Source organism: Rhinopithecus roxellana, chromosome 19 (genome assembly GCF_007565055.1).
Source record: "Rhinopithecus roxellana isolate Shanxi Qingling chromosome 19, ASM756505v1, whole genome shotgun sequence".
In the NCBI taxonomy this organism is placed as follows: domain Eukaryota; kingdom Metazoa; phylum Chordata; class Mammalia; order Primates; family Cercopithecidae; genus Rhinopithecus; species Rhinopithecus roxellana.
Genome location: NC_044567.1, coordinates 19,477,454 through 19,493,665, shown reverse-complemented (window position 1 = coordinate 19,493,665; position 16,212 = coordinate 19,477,454). Strand labels below are relative to the sequence as shown.

General features: G+C 41.0%; 1 protein-coding gene and 1 pseudogene across 3 annotated transcripts in view; one reads left to right on the top strand and one right to left on the bottom strand.

Moving 5' to 3' along the window:
* TAOK1 (TAO kinase 1) overlaps positions 1-16,212 on the bottom strand; it is a 175,632-nt gene that overhangs the window by 106,795 nt on the left and 52,625 nt on the right. The gene's annotated exons all lie outside the window — the stretch shown is intronic.
* Positions 3,671-3,771, top strand: LOC115894974 (annotated as a pseudogene).

Here is a 16,212-nt window from a genome sequence, read left to right as displayed (position 1 = left end):
AAACAAAAAGACAAGGAAATTAATAACCTAAAAGACCCAGAAACAAACCCATGTATGTCTATCTTGGAATTTAACACACACAGTTAAAGGAGAAGAAATAAAGGTTGAGAAAACTTGACAATCCATTTGGAAAAAAAAAAAAAAAAAAGGCTATATGCCTATCACATATCTTACCATAAACATAACTGCTAAGTGGCTTAAAAAGGCATCTCAAATCAATGGGGAAAAGATTGATTTGATAAAAATGTGTTGTTAGGAGAGCTTAATAGCCATGTGAGAGAAAAATCATACCTTTTCCTCAAACTGAACATCAGAATTACACAGGGATCAGATACACAAATATAAAAAAAGCAACTATACAAGTACTGGGAGGAAATATGAGTAAATTTCTTTGTAACCAGTATGAAGAAACTTATCTATGATCTACATGCAAAGCAGTAAGAAAAAAAATATTTGACAATATAAAAAAGAAAAATTGAGAGGAAGGAACACAGTAAAAGACACAAAAAATAATAAAAAACAGATAAACTTGGTATGAAAGCAGGAATTACATCTGCAAGAATTTAAAAAAAAAAAAAAAAAGTCCGGGCGTGGTGGCTCACGCCAGTAATCCCAGCACTTTGGGAAGCTGAGGCGGGTGGATCACCTGAAGTCAGGAGTTCAAAACCAGTCTGGCCAACATGGAGAAACCTCGTCTCTTTTAAAAACACAAAAATTAGCCGGGTGCAGCGGTAGACACCTGTAATCCCAGCTACTCGGGAAACTGAGGCAGGAGAATCACTTAAACCCAGGAGGCAGAGGTTGCAGTGAGACAAGATCGTGTCATTGCACTGTAGCCTGGGCGACACAGTGACACTCTGTCTCAAAAAAAAAAAGGGCCGGGCGAGGTAGCCCACACCTGTAATCCTATCACTTTGGGAGGCCAAGCTGGGCAGATCACTTGAGGTCAGGAGTTTGAGATCAGCCTGCCAACCTGGCCAACATGGCAAAACCCCATCTCTACTAAAAATACAAAAATTAGCAAGGTGTAGCAGTGCATGCCTGTAGTCCCAGCTACTCGGGAGGCTGAGGCGGGAGAATTGCTTGAATCCGGGAGGTGGAGGCTGCAGTGAGCAGACTGTGCCATTGCTCTCCAGCCTGGGTGACAGAGCGAGACCTTATCTCAAATAATAAGATACACTTTTAAAAAGTTTGAAACTTACATAAGAGTTAATATCTTTAACAATGTGGAGTTTTGAAAAACACAGACGAAATGGACAACATCCTAATATAGTTATTAAAAACGGGGAAAGCCAGACACGGTAGTGAGTGCCTACAGTCCCAGCTACCCAGGAGGTTCAGGCAGGAGAATCACTTTGTGCCCAGGAGTATTGAGGTTGTAGTGCATTCTGACCATACCTGTGAATAGCCACTGCACTCCAGCCTGGGCAACAAAGTGAGACCTCGTGCCTTAAAAAAAACAAGAGGCCAGGCACAGTGGCTCACTCCTGTAATCACAGCACTTTGGGAGGCTAAGGCGGGTGGATTATCCATAGTCAGGAGTTCAAGACTAGCCTGGCCAACATGGTGAAATTTTGCCTCTACTAAAAACACTAAAAATTAGACGGACATAGTGGTACACGCCTGTAATCCCAGCTACTCAGGAGGCTGAGGCAGGAGAATCACTTGAACCTGGGAGGCGGAGGTTGCAGTGAGCTGAGATTGTGCCATTGCACTCCAGTCTGGGCAACAAGAGCACAGCTCTATCCCCCCCCCCCCCACAAAAAAAAAGTACAGTAAAAATACAGTTACTATAATTTTACGGGAGCATGGTTGTATGTGTGGTCCATTATTGACTGAAAACATCATTACATGGTGCATGACTGCATGTGGAAAGTGAATGACACACTTCTAACTAACTCATGAGTCAGTAATGGAGTTTTGAGGAAAATTAGAAAACGCTTATGAACTGAATAAAAACTAAAATACAGGCCGGCTGTGGTGGCTCACGCCTGTAATCCCAGCACTTTGGGAGGCCAAGGCAGGCGGATCACGAGGTCAGGAGATCGAGACCATCCTGGCTAACACGGTGAAACCCTGTCTCTACTAAAAAATTAGCCAGACGTGGTAGGGCACACCTGTAGCCCCAGCTACTCGGTAGGCTGAGGGAGAAGAATGGTTTGAACCTCAGAGGCAGAGCTTGCAGTGAGCTGAGATCACCCCACTGCACTCCAGCCTGGGTGACAGAGTGAGACTCCGTCTCAAAAAACATAATTAAAAAAAAAATACAGCATAAAATGTGTAGGATACACTTAAAGCAGTGCTTAGAGGAAAATTTATAGTACTAACTGCTGTATTAGAAAAAACAAGGACTCAAATCAATAATCTAAGCTTCTATCTTAAGAATATAGAGGCCAGGCATGGTGGTTCACGTCTGTAATCCCAGCACATTGGGAGGCTGAGGTGGGCAAATCACGAGGTCAGGAGTTCGAGACCAGCCTGGCTAACATGAAACCCCGTCTCTACTAAAAATACAAAAAAATTAGCTGGGGGTTGTGGCGGGCATCCGTAATCCCAGCTACTGGGGAGGCTGAGGCAGGAGAATCGCTTGAACCCGGAAGGCGGGAGTTGCAGTGAGCCAAGATCGCGCCACTGTACTCTAGCCCGGGCAATAGTGCAAGACTCTGTCTCAAAATAAATAAATAAATAAATAAATAAATATATGTATATTATTATACATATTTATTATATATATTTCTTTATATATAATATATATATATAAAGAAAAAAGCAAGTTAAACCAAAAGTAAATATAAGGAAGGAAATACTAAAGAACAGAACAGAAATCAGTGAAATAGAAAACAAAAGGCCGATAGAGAAAAAAATTCAAGTCAAAAATTGGTTATTTCAGAGGAAGCAGAGGAAGTCAGTAAGACGAAAAGGCCTCTAGCCAAACTAACAAAGGAAAACAAGCAGACATAAATTACCAATAATGCAAACAAAAGAGAGTGTATCACTACAGACCCTATACACATTAAAAAGATGAGGAAATACAATGAACAGCTTTAAGCTCCTAAATCTGACAACACAGATGAAATGGACAAATTATTTTGACAGATAAAAACTACCAAAAAGTCACTCAAGAAAGTAACCTGATTAGTAATATGTATATGAAAGAAAACTACAGGCCTAGACAGTTTCACTATCAAATTCCATTAAATATTAAAGAAAATAATAATACCAATTCTACATAAATTCTTCAATTCATTTTATGAAAACATCATGACATTGATGGCTTCAGAAAACTGACAAAAACTGAAGATTTCTGACCAATATAAAAGCAAAAGTCATCAACATAAAAGCAAAATATCATCAACAAAATGAGATTAAATTCAGCAATATATAAAAATGACACCACAGCACAATCAAGCAGGATTTATCTAGAAATGCAAGGCTGGTTCAGCATTAGAAAATCATTGTCATACTCGATTCTAGACATACTAAAGAAGAAATATAAACAGAGGCAGAAAATCAAACTGACAACATCCATTCATGATAAAACACTCAAACTAGGAATAGAAAGGAACATCCTTAACCTATTAAAGGTATCTACAAAAAACCTGCTGCTAACATCATACTTAATGCTTGAAGACTGAAAGCTTTCCTCTAAAGATTAGAAATAACATAAAGGGTGCTTGCTTGGGCAGCACATATACTAAAATTGGAATAAGAAGATTAGCATGGCCCCTGCACAAGGATGACACGCAAATCTGTACAGTGTTCCATAGTTGTACATTTTTAAAAAACTTAAAGAGTATAACTGGATTGTTTGCAACTCAAAGGATAAGCACTTTTAGGGATGGATACCCCATTCTTTGTATGTGCTTATTTTGCATTGCATGCTTGTTTCAAAACATCTCATGTACCCCATAAATACATAAACCTACTATGTACCCACAAAAATTAAAAGTAAAAACTAAATTAAAAAAGAAGGTAATGATATCCACTCTAATCACTCCTAATCAATGCTGTACTAGAAGTTCTAGTCAGTGTTATAAGGCAAGAAAAAGAACTAAAAGGCATACGTAACAGAAAAAAAGAAAACTGTCTCTACTTACTGACAATATTAGTGTGTACACTGAAAATCCCAAAAATGTACAAAATAGCAATGGGAAAAAACTGAGTAAACATAAGTCTAATAATATGTGGGTAGAATTTATACAGCAAAAACAATACAAATCTGGTGAAAGAAATAAACGTCAACCTAATTAAATGGAGACATATATTCATAGACTGAATGACTCAATACTGCTATGAGGTAATTCTCTTCTAACTGATCCAAAAATTCAATGATTCATAGATTCAACACAATCTCAAAAGTCCAACAGGATTTTCTGTAGATATCAACACACTGATTCTAGCCTGTATATGAAAAGGCAAAAGATGCAAAGTAACCAAAATAACTGTTTAAAAAGAATAAAGGTGAAGAATTCACATTACCTGAAGATCCAATAACATCTATGTATATTGTTTGGATTGTTAGAAGACAGGAAAAAGTAAAAAATAAAATACATAAGTACACGAGAACCCTCAAAAGACAACTCTGAAATACATCATTACACTGTTAAACTAGAGTTAACAGCATCCAGTGCATACCTGCTTCTTTTCCATACACACTAAAGTTCCTAAAAGTACTTTATTATAAAAATTAGCACCATCCTGGTTGCCCTGCACCTATTCAGAATATTGCTACAACAGAGCCGTCAATGTAAACTAACAAAGAAATGTCATTTTTTTTTTTTTTTTGAGACGGAGTCTCACTCTGTCGCCCAGGCTGGAGTGCAGTGGCCGGATCTCAGCTCACTGCAAGCTCCACCTCCCGGGTTCCCGCCATTCTCCTGCCTCAGCCTCCCGAGTAGCTGGGACTACAGGCGCCCGCCACCTCGCCCGGCTAGTTTTTTTGTACTTTTTTTAGTAGAGACGGGGTTTCACCGTGTTAGCCAGGATAGTCTCGATCTCCTGACCTCGTGATCCACCCGTCTCGGCCTCCCAAAGTACTGGGATTACAGGCTTGAGCCACCACGCCCGGCCAGGTCTTTTCATTTTTAATAGCTGTCATGAAAAAACTACAGGAAAGAAACAGCAGCAAGGAGCTTTCACAGCAATCCTAGACTTCATAATTCTTCTAGTCTGCTAAATACACATATATAAATACCCAAACAAAATGTAGGACTAATATAAGTGGATAAACCATAGATCAGACTTTTTTTTTTTTTTTTTTGAAGACAGTCTCACTCTGTCGGCCAGGCTAGAGTGCAGTGGCGCCATCTCGGCTCACTGCAACCTCAGTCTCCAGAGCTCAAGCAATTCTCCTGCCTCAGCCTCCCACGTAGCTGGGATTACAGGTGTGTGCCACTATGCCCAGCTAATTTTTGTATTTTTAGTAGACACGGGGTTTCACCACTGTTGGCCAGGCTAGTTTCGAACTCCTGACCTCAGGTAATCTGCCCGCTTTGGCCTCCCAAAGTGCTGGGATTACAGGTGTGAGCCACCGTGCCCAGCCTAGATCAGGTTTTTAAAATATAAATACTTGTTAACAAGTTTTTTAAAGGTACTATGAAACAGCGTATACAATTTTCTTTAAAAAGTCTATTAGATTACATTTTTTAAATTATCTAATCTGCTCTTAGAGGAAAATATCATTAATTTACCATATGCTTCCTAATAAAGCAAACAATAAAAAGAAACTAACAATCACATCAACAGCCAATGAGATCTAATTTATTCCTGTTTCCACAAAAGTAGACCAGAGAAGCCTAGCACTTATTAGGCTATTTACACTTGAAAATGTGAAAGGCGGCCGGGCGCGGTGGCTCAAGCCTGTAATCCCAGCACTTTGGGAGGCCAAGACGGGCAGATCACGAGCTCAGGAGATCGAGACCATCCTAGCTAACCCGGTGAAACCCTGGCTCTACTAAAAAATACAAAAAACTAGCCGGGCGAGGTGGCGGGCACCTGTAGTCCCAGCTACTCGGGAGGCTGAGGCAGGAGAATGGTGGGAACCCGGGAGGTGGAGCTTGCAGTGAGCTGAGATCTGGCCACTGCACTCCAGCTGGGCGACAGAGCGAGACTCCATCTCAAAAAAAAAAAAAAAAAAAAAAAAGAAAATGTGAAAGGCATACATAATTTTTGTGGGTGGCATCACTTTATCTAATCATAAACCCATACATCTCCAAGAAAGCTGATAAAACAAGAATAAAATCCAATATAATTTATTTTAAAATCTCAGACCAAAGTAGGATTTTCAGAATTAAGTAACTGTTCCAAATTTGCAAAACATAGTCAAATAATTGACAATAACATTATTCAAGAGCAACAAAAAGAAGATGGGGGAAGGTACTGATAATCACAGCACATTCAGTATTACTTGAGGAATGCTCCTTGAATCAACAAGGATAATGTCATAGTATTCCATCTTTTAAGAACCTTCAGATTTTCACAAAAAAAGGACAGTGTTAGTCCTAAGCAATTGATTTAATATTATAAAGCCCTTTTCCCTACATCTGTTAGTCAAAGGGTTCAGGCTTAGAAAACAGCCAATTTAGTAAAATGTGCAGTCCTCTGGAGAAAGAAAATTGCTTCTTTACACCGAATTGATAGAGATTATATTATCTACTACATCCTCCCTCAACAGACACACACAAACACACACACACATGTAATTATACCAATAACTGAAATGATAAATAAGACTGAGAAATATCAGCAAGAAGTTTGAGATTATAGGACGAATCAGGCTTACCTACACATTTGTATTTTTAGTAGAGATTGGGTTTCACCATGTTGGCCAAGCTGGTCTCAAACTCCTGGGCTCAAGTGATCTGCCAGCCTCAGCCTGCCTAAGTGCTTGATTAGAGTCATGAGCCACCACGCCAGGCCTGTTGTGAGCATTTTTATTGCTAAGTAGTATCCTATTGTATGGATATACCACTATATGTTTTTAGGAAACTTATACATCACAATTACTTATTCCTAGTAAACTAGAAAGATGAAGAAACTTTTTTAACCATACTATCCTATTTAATGGTGAAATACATTTCTATTACAACCAAAAAGAAACCTTTATTATTCAACATTGTTCAGAGGTCCTGGTGCTGTTAACATATGCCACAATACATAGAGCATTCTACAAAAACAATAATAAAAAATAGGTTCCATAAATAGGCAATTCAAAGAATAAGATTACATATGGCCAGTAAACTTACAAAAATATGCTAGCAGAACAGTGGTAAGTGAAATAGAAAATATTTAAAAAACAGAAAAAAATAAACCATAAAAAGGAAAAGTGGCTGGACGCAGTGGCTCAGTAAGTGGTGAGGTCTGTAATCCGAGCACTTTGGCAGGCCCAGGTGGGAAAACAACTTGAGCCTAGGAGTCCAAGACCAGCCTAAGCAAACGAGGGAAACCCCATCTCTACAAAAAAATGTGAAAATTAGCTGGGTGTGGTGGCACATGCCTGTTGTCCCAGCTACTTGGGAGGAAGTTGAGGTGAGAGGATCGCTTGAGCCAGGGAGGTTGAGGCTGTCGTAAACCATGATTGTACCACTGCATTCCAACCTGGATGACCCTGTCTCAAAAAAAAAAAAAAAAAAAAAAAAACAGAAAAATCAACAAAGCCAACTTTCAAGACGTTGGCTCTTGAAACAAAATAGACAAACCTATTAACCAAACAGAAAAGAACAAAAAGATAGAAGACTCAAATTACTAAAATCAGTAATGAAAGCAGAGATTTGGTGTTGTTTGTTTTTTTTTTGTTTTTTTTTGAGATGGAGTCTTGCTCTGTTACCAAGCTGGAGTGCAGTGGCACAACCTTGGCTCACTGCAACCTCAGCTCACTGCAATCTCTGCCTCCCGGGTTCAAGCAATTCTCCTGTCTCAGCCTCCTGAGTACCTGGGACTACAGGCATGCATCACCATGCCCAGCTAGTATTTGTATTTTTAGTAGAGACGGGGTTTCACCATGTTGGCCAGGATGGTCTAGATTCTTGACCTCGTGATCCGCCTGCCCTAGCCTCCAAAGTGCTGGGATTACAGGTGGGAGCCACCGTGTCTGGCCAAAGCAGAGATGTTACTACCAAACTTACAGAAATAAAAAGGATATGAGAATAATATGAACAACCATTAGGTAATCTAGATGAAATGGTCAAATTCCTAAAATCACACAAACTACCAAAACTAACTCAAGAAAACAGAACATTTCAACAGACTAAATTGACCTAGATCTAATTTCAACAAGTAAAGACATTGATAAAGCAGTAATCAGAAAACTGTCAGAGGAAACAGCCTGGAACTAGATGGCTTCACTCATGACTTCTACAATTTTTTTAAAGAGATGGGGGTCTTGCTATGTTGCCCAGACTGGACTCAAACTCATGGGCTCAAGTGATCCTCTAGCCTCAGCCTCCCAAGTCTGGGACTACAGCCATGTACCACCAAGCCAGACTTCTACCAAATATTTAAAGAATTAACTCATTTTATGGGCCAGTAGTGCCTTGACACAAAGCCAGACGAAGATATCACAAGAAGAAAAAAATTACAGACCAAATACCCTTTATGAATACAGACTCAAAAATCCTCAACAAAAATACCTAAATCCAGCAGCATGTTAAAAGGATTATACACTCTGAGCAAGTGGCACTTGTTCTAGGAATCCAAGGGTGATTCAACATATGAAAAGAAATCAATGTAATATATCACTTTATCAAAATGAAGGGAAAAAACCCACAATCAAATCAATAAATACAGAAAAGGCATTTGATAAAATGCAACACACTTTCGTAATAAAAACACTCAACAGGCTGGGCCGGTGGCTCACGCCTGTAATCCCAGCACTAGGAGACGGAGGCGGCTGGATCACCTGAGGTCAGGAGTTCCTGACCAACATGGTGAAACCTCGTTTTTACTAAAAATTTAAAAATTAGCAGGGCATGGTGGTGCACACCTATAAACCCAGCTACTCAGGAGGCTGAGGCAGGAGAATTGCTTAAACCCCCGAGGCAGAGGCTGCAGTAAACTGAGATCGCATCACTGCACTCCAGCCTGGACGAAAGAGCAAACTCTGTCACAAAAAAAAAAAAGAAAAAGAAAAAAAAGTAATTGATATAACCATTAAGAATTATTTACAGTATATAATAAGTATTTAAATACTGACTGGTAAGACAAGAGCCTCTCCTTCCAGCTGTTTCCTTTTAATAAGCTCATATGGTACCTCTACTTTTCCATGCTTTCACTGTTTAATACTGTAGCCACTTTTGGGGGCTTGTGGAGCAAACTACAACACAGAGTTACAATACGATACAAAAATTCTTGTAATGTCTCTCTCACAAGCACTTACATTCCTTCAAGTTTGAAAGAGTGTTGACCCAAAATGTTAACAGTTTTTCTATGTAAGTGCTAGGACTTATATAAGACTTATTTTTGTCATTTTCCTTATCAGAATTTTCTAGTTTATTTTGCTTACAATTAACATTGCTCGTGTGAATTTTAAAAATGCAAGCTGGCCAGGCGCGGTGGCTCAAGCCTGTAATCCCAGCACTTTGGGAGGCCGAGGCAGGCGGATCACGAGGTCAGGAAATCGAGATCACCCTGGCTAACATGGTGAAACCCCGTCTCTACTAAAAATACAAAAAAATTAGCCAGGCATGGTGGCAGGCGCCTGTAGTCCCAGCTACTCGGGAGGCTGAGGCAGGAGAACGGCGTGAACCCGGGAGGAGGTTTTGGTTAGCCAAGATCCCGCCACTGCACTCCAGCCTGGGCGACAGAGCGAGACTCCATCTCAAAAAAAAAAAAAAAAAAAAAAGCAAGTTAAAAAAAATAAGAGTTGTGACTATTCTCAGGTGTCAGAAAGGTAAATGCAAGACAGGGGTGAAGCAGTAATTTTTTAAGTTTAATATCACAGTTCAAAATCTGTAAGTGTTACAACTTTGCAAAGTAGAAAGATTTTTGTTCTTATTTTAAATTCCACGCATACACTGGAAGACATTCTCCTAAAATATTACTTTTAAGCTGAGGATGAGGAGGGGAAGTAGGACTGTCAAATTAGATACCTATAACTACCCACTATCATATTACAGGCTATCTTTAAAAAAACAATTTTTTTTTTTTTTTTTTTTTTTTTTTGAGACAGTCTCGCTCTGACGCCCAGGCTGGAGTGCAGTGGCGTGATCTTGGCTAACCGAAACCTCCGCCACCCGGGTTCACGCCGTTCTCCTGCCTCAGCCTCCCGAGTAGCTGGGACTACAGGCGCCTGCCACCATGCCTGGCTAATTTTTTTGTATTTTTAGTAGAGACGGGGTTTCACCGTGTTAGCCAGGGTGATCTCGATCTGCTGACCTCGTGATCCGCCTGCCTCGGCGTCCCAAAGTGCTGGGATTACAGGCGTGAGCCACCATGCCCGGCCTTAACTTGCATTTTTTTTTTTTTTGAGATGGAGTCTCGCTCTGTCACCTAGGCTGGAGTGCAGTGGCTGGATCTCAGCTCACTGCAAGCTCCGCCTCCCGAGTTTACGCCATTCTCCTGCCTCAGCCTCCCGAGTAGCTGGGACTACAGGCCCCAGCCACCTCGCCCGGCTAGTTTTTTGTGTTTTTTTAGTAGAGACGGGGTTTCACCGCGTCAGGGTGGTCTCGATCTCCTGACCTCGTGATCCGCCCGTCTCGGCCTCCCAAAATGCTGGGATTACAGGCTTGAGCCACCGCGCCCGGCCAAAAAAACAATTTTTTTAAAGAGACAGAGTCTTTCTCACTACATTGCCCTGGCTGGATTCAAACTCTTGGGGCTCAAGAGATTCTCCTGCCTCAGCCGCCTAAGTAGCTGGGACTACAGATTTGTAGTCCTTGCCCTGTAATTATGGACTATTTAGATACCTATAACTCCACACTAACAAATCTAACAAGAAGGATTTTCTGTCAAAACAGAAATTCTGTAAAACAACTGGCCTGGACTCTTCAAAACGTAATTAAAGACAAAAAATACACAGGGAACTGTTCTGGAAGAGACTAAAGAGACATGGCAACAATATGCAATGTATGGCCTTTGACTGAATCCCAGATTGGGTAAAAAAATTCCAGCTTTAAAAGGCATTATTGGCTGGGCGCGGTGGCTCACGCCTGTAATCCCAGCACTTTGGGAGGCTGAGGCGGGCAGATCACAAGGTCAGGAGCTCAAGACCAGCCTGACCAACATGGTGAAACTCGGTCTCTACTAGTAAAATACAAAAACACTAGCCAGGCATGGTGGCGTGCACCTGTAATCCCAGCTACTCAGGAGGTTGAGGCAGGAGAATTGCTTGAACCCGGGAGGCGGAGGTTGCAGTGAGCCGAGATCACCCCACTGCACTCCAGCCTGGGCAACAGAGTGAGACTCCATCTCAAAAAAAAAAAAAAAAAAAAACACATTAGAGAAAATCTGACGCTGTATATTTGATAAGAATACTATATTGCTGCTAAATTTCCTATCACGATTATATTGTGCTTAGCAGGAAAATGTTCTTGGGCAATACATACTGAAGTATTTAGGGTCATGATTCTGCAACTAATTCAAATGGTTCAGGGGAAAAAAGTGTCTATGTAGCATAGCAACATATGTTATAGAGCAATAAGTTAATGGATTGGTAAGCTTTCATGAAGGTATAATGGCTATTCATTTTACTAGACTTGCAACTTTTCAATAAGTTTTACATTTTTCAAAATAAAAAGTTGGAAAGTTCTAAACAGTAGACTAAATAATTACTAAAGTCCAACAACAGTAGACTAAATAATTAATTACTAAAACTCACTCAAGAGGTGGGAATGTTATCTCTTGTTAGACAGTAATTAGAAAGAGTAACAACTTCTAATCATGTTTTAGAATCTGATAGCTTTATTTGTTTGTTCTGAGACAAGGTCTCCTTACTCTGTTATGCAGGCTGAAATGCAGTGCCCAGATCTCACTGCAGCCTCGACCTCCTGAGCTCTGGGCTCAAGGGATCTTCCCACCTCACCCTCCCAAGTAGCTGAGACTACAGGCATGTGCCACCACGCCCAGCTGATTTTTGTATTTTTGACAATGGGTTTTGCCATGTTGCCCACACTATTCTCGAACTTCTGAGCTCACGCAATCTGCCCACCTCAGCCTCCCAAAGTGCTGGGATTACAGGCATGAGTCACTGCACCCAGCCAGAACCTGATAGTTTTATAGGTATCTGCAAACTTCAAAGCAGAAAAGAAACTTTTAAATTTGTTTTGATGCTCACATAATTCTAATAGTAAACAGAACAGAAAAAGAAAAATCCACAAACCAATTTTACTCTGAATTCATATAAAAATGGTATTTTTTTAATGGTATTTTCAACAGAATATTCAAAAAGTAATACTGGAACATTCGAAAAATAAAAATAATAAATTTAAAAAATGCAATATTGGAACAATGTTTAAATTTGGGATTATACATATGAATGTTTTGTAACAGTCTTCTCAATACCATCCCCTTATACCTGTGGAAGAAAGACATTGCTAATCCACCACACCATTTTCCCCATAGAATATAAAGACAGTTACGGCCGGGCACGCTGGCTCACACCTGTAATCCCAGCCCTTTGTAAGGCTGAGGTGGGCGAATCACAAGGTCAGGAGGCCGAGATCAGCCTGGCCAACATGATGAAACTCCATCTCTGATAAAAATTCAAAAAATTAGCTGGGCGTAGTGGTGGGCGCCTGTAATCTCAGCTACTCGGGAGGCTGAGGCAGGAGAATCGCTTGAATCTGGGAGACTCCATCTCAAAAAAAAAAAAAAAAAAAAAAAAGAATATAAGGCAGTTCCAAAGGCATAAGTACGCCTTCATTTTATCAGAATTGAAATAGAATGCAAAACTTATTTCCCACTTCCAGGTTTTCCACTTCAAAAAGCCAAGTTAGATTATTACATCTTATACATTATATGCCAAAATTAATCAGACATGGACTAATGAGTTTAATCAGAAATAAGTTTTAATAACAGTTTAAATATACTCTATGAAACGAATGTTAAGAAATACACAGGCCAGCGCAGTGGCTCAGGCCTGTAATTCCAACACTTTGAGAGGCTGAGGCAGGCAGATCACTTGATGTCAGGAGTTCAAGACCAGCCTGGTCAACAGGATGAAACCCCCATCTCTACTAAAAATGCAAAAATTAGGCCGGGCACCGTGGCTCAAACCCGTAATACCAGCACTTTGGGAGGCCAAGGCGGGCGGATCACGTCAGGAGCTCGAGACCAGCCTGGCCAACATGGTGTGACCCCGTCTCTACTAAAAATACAAAAATTAGCGTGGTGGCAGGCACCTGTAGTCCCAGCTACTTGGGAGGCTGAGGCAGAATTGCTTGAATCTGGGAGGTGGAGGTTGCAGTGAGCCAAGGTCTCACCACTGTACTCCAGCCTGGGAGACAGAGGGAGACTCCATCTCATAAATAATTAAATAAATAAGCAAGCAAGCAAGCCAGGTGTGGTGGTGCATGCCTGTAATCCCAGCTACTTGGGAGGGTGAGGCAGGAGAATGGCTTCAACCTGGGAGGTAAAGGTTGCAGCGAGCCAAGATTGTGCCACTGCACTCCAGCCTGGCAATAGAGCAAAACTCCATCTCAAAAAAAAAAAAAAAGGAATTATATAAAACTCCTATACCAGGTAAATTACATTTGATCCTCTTAAAGGCACTTTTAAGTACTTCTTAAGTAAAGATGTCAGGAGAAGTAAGATTTTACACATAGTATACTTAGCAAGGTACTTGGCATACAGGGAACAATAATATCTACTTTTATTATCCCCAATTTATAGATGTGAAACTCAAGATTCAGAGACATCAAGCAATCTGTTAAGATTACACAGCCTAATAAGTGGTGGAACAGAAATCTGAACCCAAGGGGTTTCATCCTAGAAAATCCCTTCTTAACTACTATACTATAGACTGCCTATACAGTAAAAATGCAGAGAAGCAATAATAAAGGAAATATGCCAAAACACTGATGATCTCTAGGTGGTAAAATCAGGTATGATTTTATCTTCCTTATGTTCCAGTCATACATGAAGTACTTTTAAAACTGTTTTTTCCAGAAAATTAAAAAGTATCAGTAACACAAATACCAGTACTACAAATACCTAGAAGTTATAAAATCTACATAAAAGCTTGGTCTTATTAGTTCCATAGCAGTACTTTCAAGAATGGCAACATATTTTCTGATAAATGAAACTACTGAACTAAGCTCAATAATCAAAATCTAGTAACCAGCTGGGGGCAGTGGCTAATGCTTGTAATCCCAGCACTCTGGGAAGCCGAGGAAGAAGGATCACTTGAGGCCAGGAGTTTGAGACCAACCTGGACAACGTGGTGCACCTCTGTCTCTATGAAAAAATACCAAAAAAAAAAAAATTAGCTGGCCATGATGGGAGCTATTCCAGTGGCTGAGACATGAGAATCACTTGAACCTGGGAGGGGGAGATTACAGTGAGCCAAGATCATGCCACTGCACTCCAGCCTGGTGACAGAGACACTCTCTCAAAAAGAAAAAAGAAAAAAAAGAAGGAAAGAAAGAAAAACAAATCTTAGTCACACCACTTCTGATTTTCAAGAAAATTTAAAGGGAATAGTTAAAATACCCAAGATACTCACACATATAAAATAATATAATACAGTAACTTATCAGTGCAACATAAAACGAATACGATGGGGGAAATAAAGAAAAAAAAATTTCCCTTCTGGTATAACTGTTCTCATTGTACATGTGCAACAATCTGGTTAACTATAGTTTAGGTAAGGCAAGAATCATCACCAAAAGGGGTCAGGAGTGGTGGCTCATGCCTATAATCCCAGCACTTTGGGAGGCCAAAGCAGGCAGATCACTTGAGGTCAGGAGGTTGAGACAAGCCTGGCCAACATGGCGAAACCCCATCTCTACTAAAAATACAAAAATTAGCCAGACATGGTGGTGTGCACCTGTAGTCCCAGCTACTCAGGAGGCTGAGGCACAAGAATCACTTGAACCCAGGAGGCAGAGGTTGCTGTGAGCCAAGATTGTGCCACCGTACTCCAGCCTGGGTGACAGAGACACCATCTCAATAAAAAAGTTGAAAAAAAAATTATTACCAAAAGGAAGCAAATATTTAATCCAATATTCAAAATATATTGCTTTTAAATTGTTATGTTAAACTTAGATTTGCCCTTTTTGACCTCTTTTCACTGGTCTTTTCCCAGGGTGTATTTTGGTTCTGTCATCTCCAAAGGAGAACTGTCCTAATGAGACAGTCAGGTGGGAGGGGTCCCTGGATAAACTCCAACCAGCCTGGCCACTGAAGTGGAGCCTCATGAAGTTCACACCTGTTACAGCACAGAGGAGCCTGGCCCCTGCTCTTCCTGTGTGGAGCCTGAGATTCAAACAGTTGGGTGAGAAGCACTCTAGCAAGGGACTCTGGCCTTGCAGAATATCCTTGTTTCCCCTTTTATTCCCTTTTCACCTAATAAAACCCTGATTTAACCCACCTTTAAAGCATCTGGGAGCCTACATTTTCCTGGCCATGGGACGGACAAGAATCCCGTCTTTAGCTGAATTAAGGAAAAGTCCTGCAACTTTTTGGCACCCAGCATGGGGCTTGAGAAAAGTGAGTGAAATGGGAACTCAAAACCTCTAGCTGTGGTTTCTAAGCCTTTTCATCCTTGGACTTCTGAGCTTATGGGAAAGTGCACCCCCACCCCGTTGCTCCTGGGGGTCGGGGGCCTTTTCATCGTCTTTTGCTACTTTTTCAGGAGGGACTGGGGAGCAGCAGGTCCCAGCCACTCTCCCCTCCATGTCAGGACTGGGACGCATGGCCCAAGGGTCCCACACAGCCTATCTATTGGCTGGGAACAGCCAATAGACTGGTTCCCAGACACATCAGGGCAGCCTTCCCCTTACCCAGCCAAGGGGTTTCAACTCTGTGAGACAGAAATTAAACTTTTCTCCCTGGTGAAGGAACCACTTGCGTAAGAATAGAGGTCAGGAGTCTGAGACTAGCCTGGCCAACATAGTGAAACCCCGTCTCTACTAAAAATACAAAAATTAGCAGGGCATGGTGGCCCACACCTGTAGTCCCAGCTACTTAGGAGGCTGAGGAAGGAGAATCGCTTGAACCCAGGAGGCAGAAGTTGTGGTGAGCCGAGATCGTGCCACTGCACTCCAGCCTGGGCAAGAC